The sequence below is a fragment of the Monodon monoceros genome, unplaced genomic scaffold (genome assembly GCF_005190385.1).
Source record: "Monodon monoceros isolate NGI ecotype Baffin Bay Population unplaced genomic scaffold, NGI_Narwhal_1 Super_Scaffold_14, whole genome shotgun sequence".
Lineage (NCBI taxonomy): Eukaryota > Metazoa > Chordata > Mammalia > Artiodactyla > Monodontidae > Monodon > Monodon monoceros.
The window spans coordinates 74,136,241-74,149,566 of NW_021703770.1; the positions used below are offsets into that span (position 1 = coordinate 74,136,241).

The 13,326-nt window shown below is 44.4% G+C and overlaps 1 protein-coding gene across 5 annotated transcripts in view; it reads left to right on the forward strand.

The window, feature by feature from the left end:
* The first annotated feature begins 4,511 nt into the window (after nt 1–4,511).
* The window catches only part of PCMTD1 (protein-L-isoaspartate (D-aspartate) O-methyltransferase domain containing 1), a 59,755-nt gene continuing 50,940 nt past the window's right edge, over nt 4,512–13,326 (forward strand). For 2 of the 5 annotated variants that reach the window (XM_029222554.1, XM_029222555.1), the window contains exon 1: nt 4,512–4,720. The gene's annotated coding sequence lies outside the window, so the exon portion shown is untranslated. The remainder of the gene's footprint in view (nt 4,721–13,326) is intronic. The other 3 variants (XM_029222551.1, XM_029222553.1, XM_029222552.1) reach the window with 2 other exon arrangements.

The window sequence follows — 13,326 nt, forward strand, 5'->3', positions numbered from 1 at the left end:
AAAGTATAATTTTAATTGCACATACAATTCCTTTATTACTTAGATTTCAATGGTTACTGAATTTGAGAAGCTAAAAGCAACTTTTCTGCTTTTCAGTGTTTTGCTGTAAATAGTTCCAGTGGAGGGAGGTGGTTAGACACAGCAAGGTATGTGTTTTTACATTTGTTGCTTGGTCTCAGAAGAATTGAATTCTTTGCTGTTCCAGGTTCCAGGTTTTTAAAGACTCTTACTATAAAATAACTTTACATAAATTTTGTTGTAGATTTTTGGTTTTTGTTTTTAACATATTAAGAAGTTTCAGAAAATACAGTATAGCTTTGAAATGCTGGGAAACTAATGGAGTCTGCAGATCGACGTGGCATTCTGGGTGGGTAGTTCAGAGGGAAAAAAAATACAGAAGAGCCACTAAAGGCTCAGGCCCACAGAAGTAGCGGTGGTGCACGATTCCAGGTGATTTTCCCACATGGGAAGGGTTGCTTGAGCAGTCTTTCCGTGCACACCCATCATCACGAATAGCATCTTTGAATGTGAAAAATATCAACAAAACAACATCATATTGTGGCTCAAAGGATTGAGAAAGGCCCATAAAGGAAGAAACACTGGGGAAGGTCCATGAACAATGAGTACACTTTCCTTACTAGGAGATGATTTATAGCCACTGGGAATACCAGGAATGGAGTATTTTCACCAAAGCAAGCCTGTTTTCCACCCAGTTTCATATCTATGAACTATATGTACTTTAGAAAAAAGATGTACTGAAAAAGTCTATTTTCAAACTTTCAGCACTGATCAGAATCGCCCAGAGGACTTGTTAAATTGGGGTTGGGCCCCCTGGATTTACACTTCTGGTGAGTTCCCTTATGATTTGATGCCTCTGGGCCCAGACTGAGGCAGGAAGTAGACTGGCCCCCGGGGCAAATGGTTGGAGTTCGTTCCATGTGGATTGATACTCAGATACTCCGAGGAGAATAACAGGACAATTGAGAGAGGAGGCTGGGCCCTGTCCAGATAGAAGATAAGAGACCACATCTTCCTCATTCTCCAAGTCAGGAGACCTCCCTGACTACACATGCCCAGAAAGGCTCCTTGGAGGTCAAAAGGGGAGTGATGCTAAGTGGCCCACAGGCCTCTTCAGTAGAATCCACCTTGGCTAAGAGATGTGCGCGCACACGTGGGGAAATCCTGAAATAAACCAAATACAGACTCAGATCAGGCAAATCAAAATGATTGGCCAAAGGAAACCAGGAAGAAATGCCCCATAAAAGTGATTCACTGATTCACGAGGGCACGACTCTCTCTCTGAGTCTGCCCGTGTGTCTCTCCACACGTACTGTGCTTTTTTTTCTCCTAATAAATACTTTACTTGTTTCACTACTTTCCGTCTTTGTGGGAATTCTTTTTCTGCAAAGCTGTAGGGCCAGGGCCTTGTCACTGACCTTTGGTCTAGTGGCTAGCATTTGGTGCTCTCACTGCTGTGACCCGACCTCAGTCACTGGCCGGGAACTGAAACCCTGCTTCAAGCCGCTGCAGGCTGAGGCCACCCGAGACCACATTTTGAGAACCACTGACTTAAAGTCTGTTTCACTTTTCTTCTAGAGGATAAGCTACTTTTATGTTGTCATAGAGAAATCGTGAATTTTGACTTTAATGTTTCTCAGTAATCTTAAGTGATCACAGTGGGACGCAACACCAAGGAGACACCTCGGAATAAAACAAAGTGCTAATGGCTATAAACAAAGGTTGTCACGAAGTTAAAAGATTCCCTTTCATCTGTCAGCTCTGAGACTGCTTTGTATTTCCTCGATTTGTAAATTATATAGATATCACTCCTCTGGAATGTAGGGTCTGAAGTTTTCTCCTTCATTTCCAAATTCTAGTCCTACTCTAGAAACATGACCATCTTCCCCAAAAACCAAATTTATGTTTCTTAAAATCAGTAAGGAAATGCCGTTGTGTGGCTCTTGTTTTTCAAACAGAAAAGTAAGTACAGTGAAACTAATTCTTTTTTATTAGAGAGGAGATATTTATCTTTATTTTTTGTGGGGCGGGGAAGGAGGCGATGGACTTGTAACTGTACTGAAAATAGTACAAGGAAATTTAGTTGCAGAGCAAAACAGTTCCATATTTAGTAGGATTTAGCCCTGGATTTTCCCCAGACATTGCAGGTCAAATGAAAGATACAAAGAAATTCTTTCAGGCCTCAGACCAGACTTGGCACTCACTATAAACCATAACCAAGGCCCATTATGCAAGAGGTGTTTGCAAATAACTAGGTGATTTAAGGTTAATCTGGGCAACACACGAAGACCTCCAATCCTGAGGCTGAAGAGAACATGCAACAACTCTTGCCATGACTTTGGGAAATGTGAACTCCAGGATGGTGGCAGTAGTTTGTATTCTGAATTTGGTTTAGTTTAATAAGCATTTGCTGAACGCCCTGCCAACTACATACTGGCATTCGCCATCTACCTTTACAAGGATTAAACCATGAGCCGCTACAGCTGCTGACCTTCAGCACCCCCTGCAAGCAGCTCAGGTTGGAGATCAGGAATGAGGCGCTCTGTGCTCCGGGAAAAACTGGTGGAACAGGCTTTCAGACAGTCAGATAGTCTCGGAAGATTTTATGAGCCCGATTCTTGCATCTCCTCATACCTAGAAAAGCACTAAAAGCATAAGCAGTGACATCTGCTCCTCGTGACTAGCAGCAAGCCTCTGCCAAAACGTGTGTGCACCCCCTGCACTAAAAACCTGTATAACACTGACCGTCCCCTACCTCCTCGGGGCAGCTTCTCAGGGCTATCTGAAAAGCTGTCTCCCGGGCTATAGTCCTGATCTTCCCGCAAATAAAACTTAACTCACAACTCTCACTTTGTGCATTTTTTTCCAGTCGACAGCCTTCTGCGTGCAACTAACAGAGCATTTCCGATATTACAAGGCTCCTGCCTACACAGGATTCTGTATTCATGAAGTATGCACTCTGGCTATGTCCTGCTTAATATTAAAACTGAAGCAACCTGGTGTGAAGAATTAAGTTACTGCAGCGAGTGTTACTTTCCCGTTGCCAGGACCACACTCGCTGCAACACTGGACCAAGAGCTCTAGGAATAAATTGTCTTGTGGGCATCTAGATTAATCAAAGTCTAAACAAATCTCTAAATAATTCTGGATGATGGGATAATTTAAAATTATATCAGCCATTCAACAGCTGCAGAGGACTAGTCTTGCAGGAGACCCTGTACTGGGTGCTGGAGAACAGCAGGGAACACCATAGGCCTGCGCCCAGACTTTGTGGATTACACATCAGTAGGAAGGCACACACTCACCAGAAGTAAATTATGCACGAGAAGTGCTAAATGCAGGCGTAATCAGAAATGGTCTGAAGGTGGAGAACCCCAGGAAGACACTGAACTGTCGGCCGATTTGCTGTTGAATCACTCACCCACAAGAACAGCACTTGGTCCCGTTTGCTAACTACATCCTTACTGGCAGTCTTACTAAAAATGACATGTGGTCAAGTTTAATGCAGTTGCGGAAGAAGAAAAAGAAAAGTCTAGAACTCTGAAAAATTCCTATTGCAGAATGGGGAAAGTAAAGAAAATGCATAAAGAAATGAAGGGGAGAAAAGAGGGAAAATGCTGTGGCAGGTGATTCATGATTTCAGCTATTTTCCTAACTTGACCATTTTTACTTATTTAGCTTATAGTATAAGACTTTCGGGTGCAGAAATTCCTGCTTGGGAATTTCAGAAAGCGAACCCTTTAAGGCTGTTCCGTGACCCCAAAACGGTGAGTACACAGTTAGGGCCCGGGACCAGGAATGCAGGGGTCAAGGGCACCGCAGACAGAAAGACTGCAGGAGGAGCGGAGCGGCCGCCGGACCTGCATTTACACTCCATTCACTGCAAACACAGTTGCTGAACTGAACGCCGACCAGCTCTTAGCAACTCTGCTCCGTCTGCGAGCTCCTCCCTAGGGCTCTGACCTCGCCTGCAGGGTTTCCGCCAACAGTATCTGATTTAAACGCTTCTGCACACAGATAGCCACGGTGGGAAGCAGCACGGCATTCAAGGCGCTCTAACTGTTCACCCGCGGAGGCAGCCCGCGGACATGGTCCGCACGTCTGCAAGGCCGGCAGCCGCGGGCAGACCCCTCCCGCCGGGCAGCCCTCGGCCCCGCCTCCTCTCCCGGCGCCGCCCGAGGGGGTGGAAGCCGCCCGCCGTAACGGACGGACAAGCGCCCACACGCCGCCGGGAACCGCTGAGCAGCACCAGCTCACCCACCGGCCCCAGCTCCGGAAACAGCCGCCCCACGCGGGGAGGCGGAGGGGGGAGGACGGCGGCGACGGCGGCTACGCGGCGGCTGCTCTCGCGGGATCTCTCTCTGCCTCCGTGTCTTCGGGCTCCGTAGAGATCTCGCGTGGTTTGGGCTAGGGGCGGGGCGAGTCGAGGGGCGGAGTCGGATGGGGCGTCCCCGGGCCTTGTTGATTTCAGCGTCCTCGCGGCGGCCCTCGCGCCTGCCGCCGTCCGCGCATGTCCGGTCCCCGCCGGCTCGGAGGCCGCGGCGCTCGGGCTTCCCCAACCAGCGTCCGGGCCCCGCCCCTTCCCCCGGCGGCGGCGGCGGACGTGTTGTTTTGGCGGCGGCGCCGGCTGCCGCGGAGCCCGCGGAGTCCCAGCCCCTCACCTGCGCCCGCTGCGGCGGGCCCACCGACCGCCTCGCCACAGGTAAGGCAGTCGCCTCGGGCTGGGGGCGGGGTCGGGGGCCAAGGGGCCGGAAGGGCCGAAGGGGGCCGAGGGATTGAGGGAGTCAGGGGGTGGTCGGGGGCCGGGAGGAGGGAGGTCTGGGCCGGGCGGCCGAGGGTTCGGGGGAGGCTGGGCCCGGGGTTGGAGGAGGGTCTGGGGCCTGGAGGTCGGAAGGGCCGCGGGGCCGGGGTCGGAGGCCGAGAGGTAGGAAGGGCCGAGGGGCCGGAGGTCGGGGCCGGCGGCTGAGGGTTCGAGGGGGCCTGGGTGCTGAGGGGAGGCTGGCGGCCGCGGGGTCCAAGGAGGTGGAAGGGCCGGGGGCCCGGGCTCGGGCCCCGCCGCCGCGACTTTGTTGTTGTCGGCTTCGGAGGAGGCGGACCTGCCCGCGGCGCCTCGCGCGGCCTCGGCGCTACGGCTGGAGGGGGGGTCTCGGGGGCTGGAGCGGCGCCGCCTTTTCTCGTTTTCGGGTCTCGGTTGGGCGGTTACTGCTGTAGAGTGCGGGCTCGTCCACCGCCGGAGTAGAGGGGACCCAGGCGTGGAACCACACGGGGAGAAATTTTGCGAATCCAATTATTTTATTGTTTGTTTGTTCCCCGCTTCCAGAACTGTGTTTCCATCTATCCTTTTCTTAAAATTTAGAGATCCTGTGTTTTTTAAATTACACATTGGCATCCTTTGGGTACGGAGGAGGAAGTACGGTCTTCCCGATAGTTTTTGCTCTTAGTTTGTTATGTATCATTGTTGCAGAAGTACTATGTGCTCTTTAAGGAAACACAGCGCAGCCGAACAGTGACGAAGTGTGTCCTCCCGCCGCGCCGGCCTCCCCCCCCTCTACCCCCCCCCCCCCCCCCCCCCCCCGCTTACTGCCCAGGGGAACCAGTCTGCGAGTGTGGTGTTTAGCCATTAAGGATTTGTCTGTGCGTGTAATAAATACGGTTTAAAAACACAGTTGTCACATTATTGTAAATCGACTATACTTCAATAAAACAAAAAAACTAAAGTTGGGCTCATATATAGTATATAGTTCTTATTGGCCAGTTCTACTCATGGTTGTTTCTCCATTTTATGACATACCTCATTCTTTTAAAAACATACAGAGCTCTATTCTTTTAATCGATGAACGTTGTCGTCCATAGTTCTGTAATCTTTTAGCTTTTAGTTAGCTTTTAATAAGGTCTACAAACTAATGTTTTGAAACGTAATGTGGTAGAACTTTCAGAATGTCTGCCAGTTGGGGATACTTACATATTAGGAAGTTGAGTAATATGTTTACATAGAGCTTAATGGTAGCTTTCAGGAGGTCTGGGTGACTTCATAATGCAGGTTACTAAAATACTTCATTTTTTGTTTTTTTAAGTGCATTTTTCAGAGTAAACTTAAATTCCATATGCTCAGTTGAAAACAGATTCAGTCCCTCAAGTGTGAACTGGCCCCTGTGTGACGAAGAGGTGAAGGTAGGAGGCCAGTGGCCCGCAAGCTTGTGTCTCAGGCAGGTGAACCGTAGGGAGTAAGCTGTTAAGTGGAGGGATGAGAGCAGCTGCTTACTATTCAGGAGGACGGGGAACTAGGGGCTCTGCTACACTTGATATTTCTGCGTGCAGAACTGGAGGCTTTGTTGATCTAATCACCGCCTTGTATCTATTAAAAATGTGCTGTGCGTTCATCTTGGTGCTGGCTTCCAGGGAAAACAACTGAGTAAGGTAATCACAGAGAACCATCTGGTTCTCAACATGTATAGCCTGAAATCTGAGGCCCAGTTGTGTAGCATTTTATTATTTGGGAAACTGTGTTTAGAAGGAATAAAAGAAACATCCGTGGCCTTTTTAGTTATCCTTGCTGGTAGTAGAATGCTCTTTCTTATGTATTTCTCACAACATAGGTGGCAGTCTCTCCATTATATGAATTTTTAAACAGAGGCTCTGACAGATTAAACTGGTGAAGACCCCACTGCCCTTTTAGTGGTGCTGACTGCATTAGACTCAGGCATGCTTCATGCTTCAGACATGCATCCAAGAACCTGTTTTTTGCTTTACTGTGCTGCCCCCCATTAATGAAAATTACCTTACAAAATTACTGAACTTAGAGTTTCCTTCCCTTTTTTGGCTTGGAAACGTTCCTTACAAATAGAGAGATAAATATAATTGTATGTATTGAAAATAATCTAAAGGATAATTAGTGTGAAACTCTAACAATATCTATTTATTTATTTTTATTAATTTTTATTTTTGGCTGCTTTGGGTCTTTGTTGCTGTGCGCAGGCTTTCTCTAGTTGCGGCGAGCGGGGGCTACTCTTCGTTGCGGTGCGCGGGCTTTTCATTGCGGTGGCTTCTCTTGCTGCAGAGCATGGGCTCTAGGCACACGGGCTCAGTAGTTGTGGCTTGCAGGCTTAATTGCTCCGCGGCATGTGAGATGTTCCCGGACCAGGGCTCGAACCCGTGTCCCCTGCATTGGCAGGCAGATTCTTAACCCCTGCGCCACCAGGGAAGTCCCCCTAATGATATCTTTTAGATGAGGTTTCTGATGGTGTATTATTAAAATATTGAATTCCTTGAGGTGATGCCATTAAGCAAGAAGATGGGGGATTGTGTTACTTTAGTTTTCAGTCACTCCATTTGATGCCATGCAAAATTTGGATGTCATAGTGAATTGTAGCTATTACAGATGCTTTTATTCCTTATAGACTAGTTTCATTTCATTTAGTATTATTTTTATGAACACCATTACACTCTTTGTAAACTAATATGATGAAAACAATACAAAGAGGGTCCTAAAAAGATTAAAATTTGCTTATTTATTTTGGCCACCTAAAACTGCATCATGACAGGCAGTTTAATAGAGTATATGTCATAATGTTATGGTTATTGATCTGTTTTGGTTTTCCAGCAGATGTGACAACTGTGTGGTTTAAAGAAATATAGCACGTACTGAAGTTAAAGTATGATCAGTTGTAATATGTATTTGAGAAGAAACCCACGTATAGGAAAATATTTGAGCTTTTTTTCCTTGGCATTTGTTAAGGATGGTAATTAGATTCACATTTAAATGGCATATCTGCCATCACTTGTCTCTTGGACAACTTACACTGGATGTGAGTGGGTTATATAGTTGTGGGATACAAAAAAACAATCCAGCACTAGCAAAATGTCTTTAGAATACGTTAGGACTTCCAGCTGTTGGAGGATGGGGAATCCAATTCTGTGTGTGCATAGTCTCAAAAATTAATAAGAGAGATCTTATGGCTTACGGGGAGAAATACAGTTTTCCATTTAGCCTAAAAATCCTTTTGGGGTGGCATACATTTATGAGTAGCTGTCAATAAACTATTTAGGGCCTATGAATGGTAACAAAAGCGTCAGCTATGATCTAGAGTTTAAAATCTAGATGAGATTTAAAAGCTAAGTATGAAAGAACTCTTGTGGCATTGCCTAAAGGACCTGTTCCCTGATAGCTCTGTTTCTAGGGAGAAAATAGCTAAGATGCAAGAGAGGCCAAAAGAGAGGGGAGATAATCTGAGAGTTGGCCCTCAGAGTAGACAGAGGGAAAGGGGAGCCCTCAAAGAGTCAGCTCCGTGGTTGGAGGTCAAGGGAGATAAGAACTTAAAAGTTATAGTTCTTTGAGATACTGAAAAAAAGTCTAATTACGATTATTATCCTGTGGTAGCTGTGTCCTGCTGGGGGTTGAGTTGGGATAATTAACACTTTGCAGTAACAGGCGGGCTCTTGTAAACCTGTAGTAACCACAGTGCAGTAAGTCAGTTCAGTGTATAACCTCAAGTGCAGTGAGCATCTGAGAGCTGTGGACTGTGAAGTGTCATGAGGCCCTTGTCTTCCCTGTTCCTGCTACAGGCCAGCACCTTGGACTTAACGTGCAGGTGTTACCTGAGATACAGTTCCTGTCTCCCTTTTTTGGAGCTGTGTTTTCTCCTTTCTGGCCGCCTCAGGCCCCTGGATCCCCCTGTTCATTCCCTCTTTGCTGAGGTCCCAGTTTGCATCACCAGCTTCATTTTATTTCCAGAGCTTCAGACCTGCCTTCTGTTGTTTTCCTTGACAAACTCTTTAAAGTGCTGTCATTTTGTTATCTTGAATCAAATAGATTCAGAATTGAAGTGTTTTCCTTGCAAAGTTCATTCTTTTTCCTTCATTTACTTGTTTGTATTAATGATCCTCACATTTTCTTAGTCATCTAGACTCAAAATCAAAGGACACCTTTGACACTTTGCCCCTTATAAATGATTTGTCATTTTATTGCATGTGGTTCCTGATTCTCCTGCCTCTTTTCCATTTTCCCAGCAGTTAAGTAATTTTAATCCCTTTGCTTCAACTGCCATTAACAGGAGTCATCCCTAATCTCTAGGTTTTACCATCCCATCATGTTTGCTGCTATCAAATTAATTGTACTAAATGCAGCCCTGATCATTTTTTTCCCCCTGCCTGCAAACAAAACAAAACCCCAAAACTTACGGAGTGTTTCTTCTGACAGCCACTGTGCTGGGTGCTTTGTCTCATTTGGTCCTCGTAATAGTTTTATTTTGTAGGTACTATTATGCCACTTTACAGAGGAAGAAATTGAGAGTTCATGAGCCTGAGGGAGTTGCTAGTGGGTAGGTGAACTGGAGTTGGAATCCCAAGCATGTCTTCCAATTTTGTGTTCTTGACCTTTGTGCCTGCACCGCGTGGCTCCTGATCCAGCTCTGGAATACAGTCCTTGTTCTTCACCTTTGCCTTTTCAAAACTGCATTACGTGGCCCCAGCGCTCCTCCTCAAATTGGTTCCTTGTTTTATTCAGACTTCTGGTTTCTTATGCATTTTCTTTCGGAGTTTCCTCCCTTTCCTGTCTCTGCTCTTTGAGGCCCTCCTTGTGGAAGGCTTGCTGATGCGCTGTATTTCGCTAGGGCTCCTCTTCCCGGCCTGTGAGTAAGGTCTCCTCTCATTCATATAGTTGCTTAACCTTGTGATGAGAACTTTCTACTCTGAATTTGTTTTTGAGTACTCTAACAGTTGTAATTGGATTAAAAAATGCTCGAAAACAGAAACCGTGTGTTGTGGACGCTCAGGAGATGGGTGTGAATGAATATGAAAATGATCTCTGGTCACCTGCCCTGTTAATGGCAATTTAAGTAGTATTTGACTTTAGTTGGTAGATGACACCCAATAGTTTATTGGAGTTTTTAATTTTGTGTATGTGACAAAACCAGATTTTCTTGTTGTAGGCTATCAAATGAGTTCAATTTTCAGATTCATTTCTAGGTAATTATGATAAGTTGTTTTTTCTTAAAAATTCAGTTTTGTTTTTTTGTATGCATGTGTCTGAGTTATTGACAATTGTACATATGTATAATACATGTATATAAGTTCTTAAAATTAATGGTTTGACATTTGAATTCTTTTCGATGCGGTTAAGTTAGACATATTGTCAAATGAACTACAGTGCTCTCATAAGCTCTCTGGCCTCACACCTCTCTCCGCGCTTATGTAGATGCGGGCCTATCCTGCAGTGTCGTTTATTCCTTTTTTGTGACAGCAGGAAGCTCCAACTTTTTGGTCAGCTGAAATGCACTCACACAGATTATACATAAGTCTGCTTCCTGAAGAGTTCATGTGAAATTTCAGATTATTTTGAATCTATCAAGGTTAATGGTTACCATGCAAAGGTTAAAATTTTATATTTCTCTTATATCTGCCTCTGCATCTTGTATTATAGTGTAAGTAATACAATATAAGTATTATATTAAGTAATTAGTTTCTGCTTTATCATATAAAAATATAATCCTTTCTGTTAGGAGTTGAGAATGTAGGATATCTTGGTGATGGTGATAGGGGGACACATTTGGGGTTTCTTTTTGGAATACTAAATGCATGATTATAAAAGAGTGAGATTGATTCTCAGACTAATTATTAGTCTTCCTGCTCTCGACTTCATAAAGGATTAAAGTAATCACAAATACTTCTCTAAAGATAAAGCAAGTTTAAAATAAATGATTTTGAAAATCGGTACTGCAGTCACATGGTTCAAGGTTTAAGTGCTGTGAGAAGTTTCTAGCCTCAAGATGACTCCTCAGGCTGCCCTTTTCCCCGCTGGGAGGTAGCCACTTATCTCTGGAATGATACAAAAGAAACTATTTGTATGCGAGTAAATTTGAATAAATACTCTTCTTCTTTCCAGTTAGGATGAGGGTCACTGCAAACAGTTTCACTTGCATTTTTCACTGAGTGTATCTCTAATATTCCATAACAGTAAAGAATTTCTTCATTCTTTAAAAAAATCTTTTTGCAGCCTCAAAGTATTTGCTATATATTGCTACATATGTAGATTGTTTGTATTATCATTTATTTAACCTTATTCCCTACTGATGGACATTTAGATTGTTTCCAGTTTTATACTGTTATACCCACTGAGGCACCCGTTTGAAGGAAGAGAAATAAAAAGTAGATCTTTCTCTCTAGGGAAAAATAAAAATTGAAAACTGAAATGGATGTTTCTTGGGGAATGAAATGGTTTCCTTTTCAGGCCTGATGATTACTGGTGAGAGAAGGACGGGCCATGTGAAGATGCTTGCTGGAGTCCCTAGTGACTGTGGGCGGAAGAGTAGGAATGGCAGTGGCAGTGGTGATTGGCCGCAGCTCCCAGGGCCAGTGTCCGCTCCGCGCGAGGCCACCTCTGCCTGCGGTTAGAAGTTCTGTACTTGGAAAGGGTTCTCCATATCTGGAAACTCGTCTCTGGGACTGTGGCCTGTAATAGTATATTTAACATAGGAAATCTGTTCAGGGAATGAACTAAGATCCCTGGGTGTCATCTAGAAGGAAATGTCATGGCCAATAATACAATATATTTTACGAGGTCATTGAATTTTTTACTGTAGTATTATTGTATGTTCAGGCGTAAGATTTAAACTACTGAAATAAATGAAGTTTAACAGATTCCTCCTTCAGCAAACCTCTGTCATCCACATCTGTTCCTCATGGGTTGTTTGGGTAATAATGGCTTTTTAACAGTGTGGTGTGAATCCTTTCAGACTTTATGTATAAACAGAAATAACATTCATGTATCTTAAAAATGTCAGTCAGAATCCTATTGAATAACAAGTCACGGTAAGAATAATGAAAAGTCAGAATTGAATGTAATAACAAGTGAATAAGGTGATGATGGGATGTCAGGTAAATAATGAATGCACTTTCATTCCTTCTGACCAAGGGTGCTATAAATACAGACTGTCATTGTATACAAGTGTAACAGCTGCTAAAGTTGTGTAGCTGGTCTATCAGGTTACTCCTAACAAGTCATTTAAGGTTTCCCAAGCTGTGCCTTTTTTTTGTTTGTTTGTTTTTTAAACATAGTAGATATGGCTTACTGAACAGGGTGAGTTATCTTTTCTTTGTTATTTTTCAGTAATTCTGTTCTAAATATGGGATTTGAGTGTTTTTCTGATAGGCATCAAAAAATGAGTTTTTTAGGTGTTTGGTAGCTATGTCATTTCTCTTTATGCTGGTACTGTATATGCTGCCTGGGTCCACATGGCTCAGGTTTTTGTAACAAGGATTCGTTTGCACTGACTCATTTCTGAACACCTATGATTCTCTTTTGGTCACTTATACACACTTTCCTGGCCATCGTAGAAATAATAGGTAAAAAGGTCATTTGTCTTTGTTCATCTCCAGATCCTGCCACATATAATAGCAGTAAGAATTCCTTGTAGAAAGACTAGAAAATATGGATAAAAAAGAAACAGATTGTCGGGAATGTAATCACCCGGGGTGTGTGTCCTCTAGTTAATTCTGAGAGATTTCTGTATTAATGAGAACACCAACTAGAAAAGCCCAGCTTTATAAATCCTGCTGCCATATAAGGCAAATACATTTGGTGATAGAAGCATGGAAAATGTGAGTGCTTGAATTTTCTCTGACCTGGATGCTTTGCCAGGTGACCAAGGCTGTGGTAGGGCCTCAGCTTAGCGTGTCAGGTGATTGGTGCGTGAACGGCCAAGTGCCAAGTGGTTTAGCTGTTGGTGATGGGAGCCCCACGTGTGTCAGTAGGTGGGTTAGTATATCCACCTCTGTTGCTGTTCCTGGTTTAATAATTCAGAGCTTTTATTCTGATTGTGTATCATTGTATTTTTGTAATCGTCTTTAAAATACTGGATCTTAAGTTTATTAGAAAGAAATATTTAGAAATGCCATAGCTCAAAAACAAACACAAAATGAGCCTTTCTTTGTTTGACAGTATTTCGAAGGATGGTGTATTTTATCCCTGTGACCCCTGTGAGTCCTGGTACTCTTAGTCTCCTGTTTGCATTCTAGTCTCTTTTTAAAAATTAATCAATTTATTTTTGGCTGCATTAGGTCTTTGTTGCTGCACGTGGGCTTTTCTTTAGTTGCAGCGAGCGAGGGCTGCTCTTCGTTGCGGTGCGCGGGCTTCTCATTACGGTGGCTTCTCTGGCTGTGGCGCACGGGCTCTAGGTGTGCCGGCTTCAGTAGTTGCAGCACAGGGGCTCAGTAGTTGTGACTCGTAGGCTCTAGAGCGCAGGCTCAGTAGTCGTGGCTCACGGGCTTAGTTGCTCCGCGGCATGTGGCATCTTCCTGGACCAGACCTCGAAC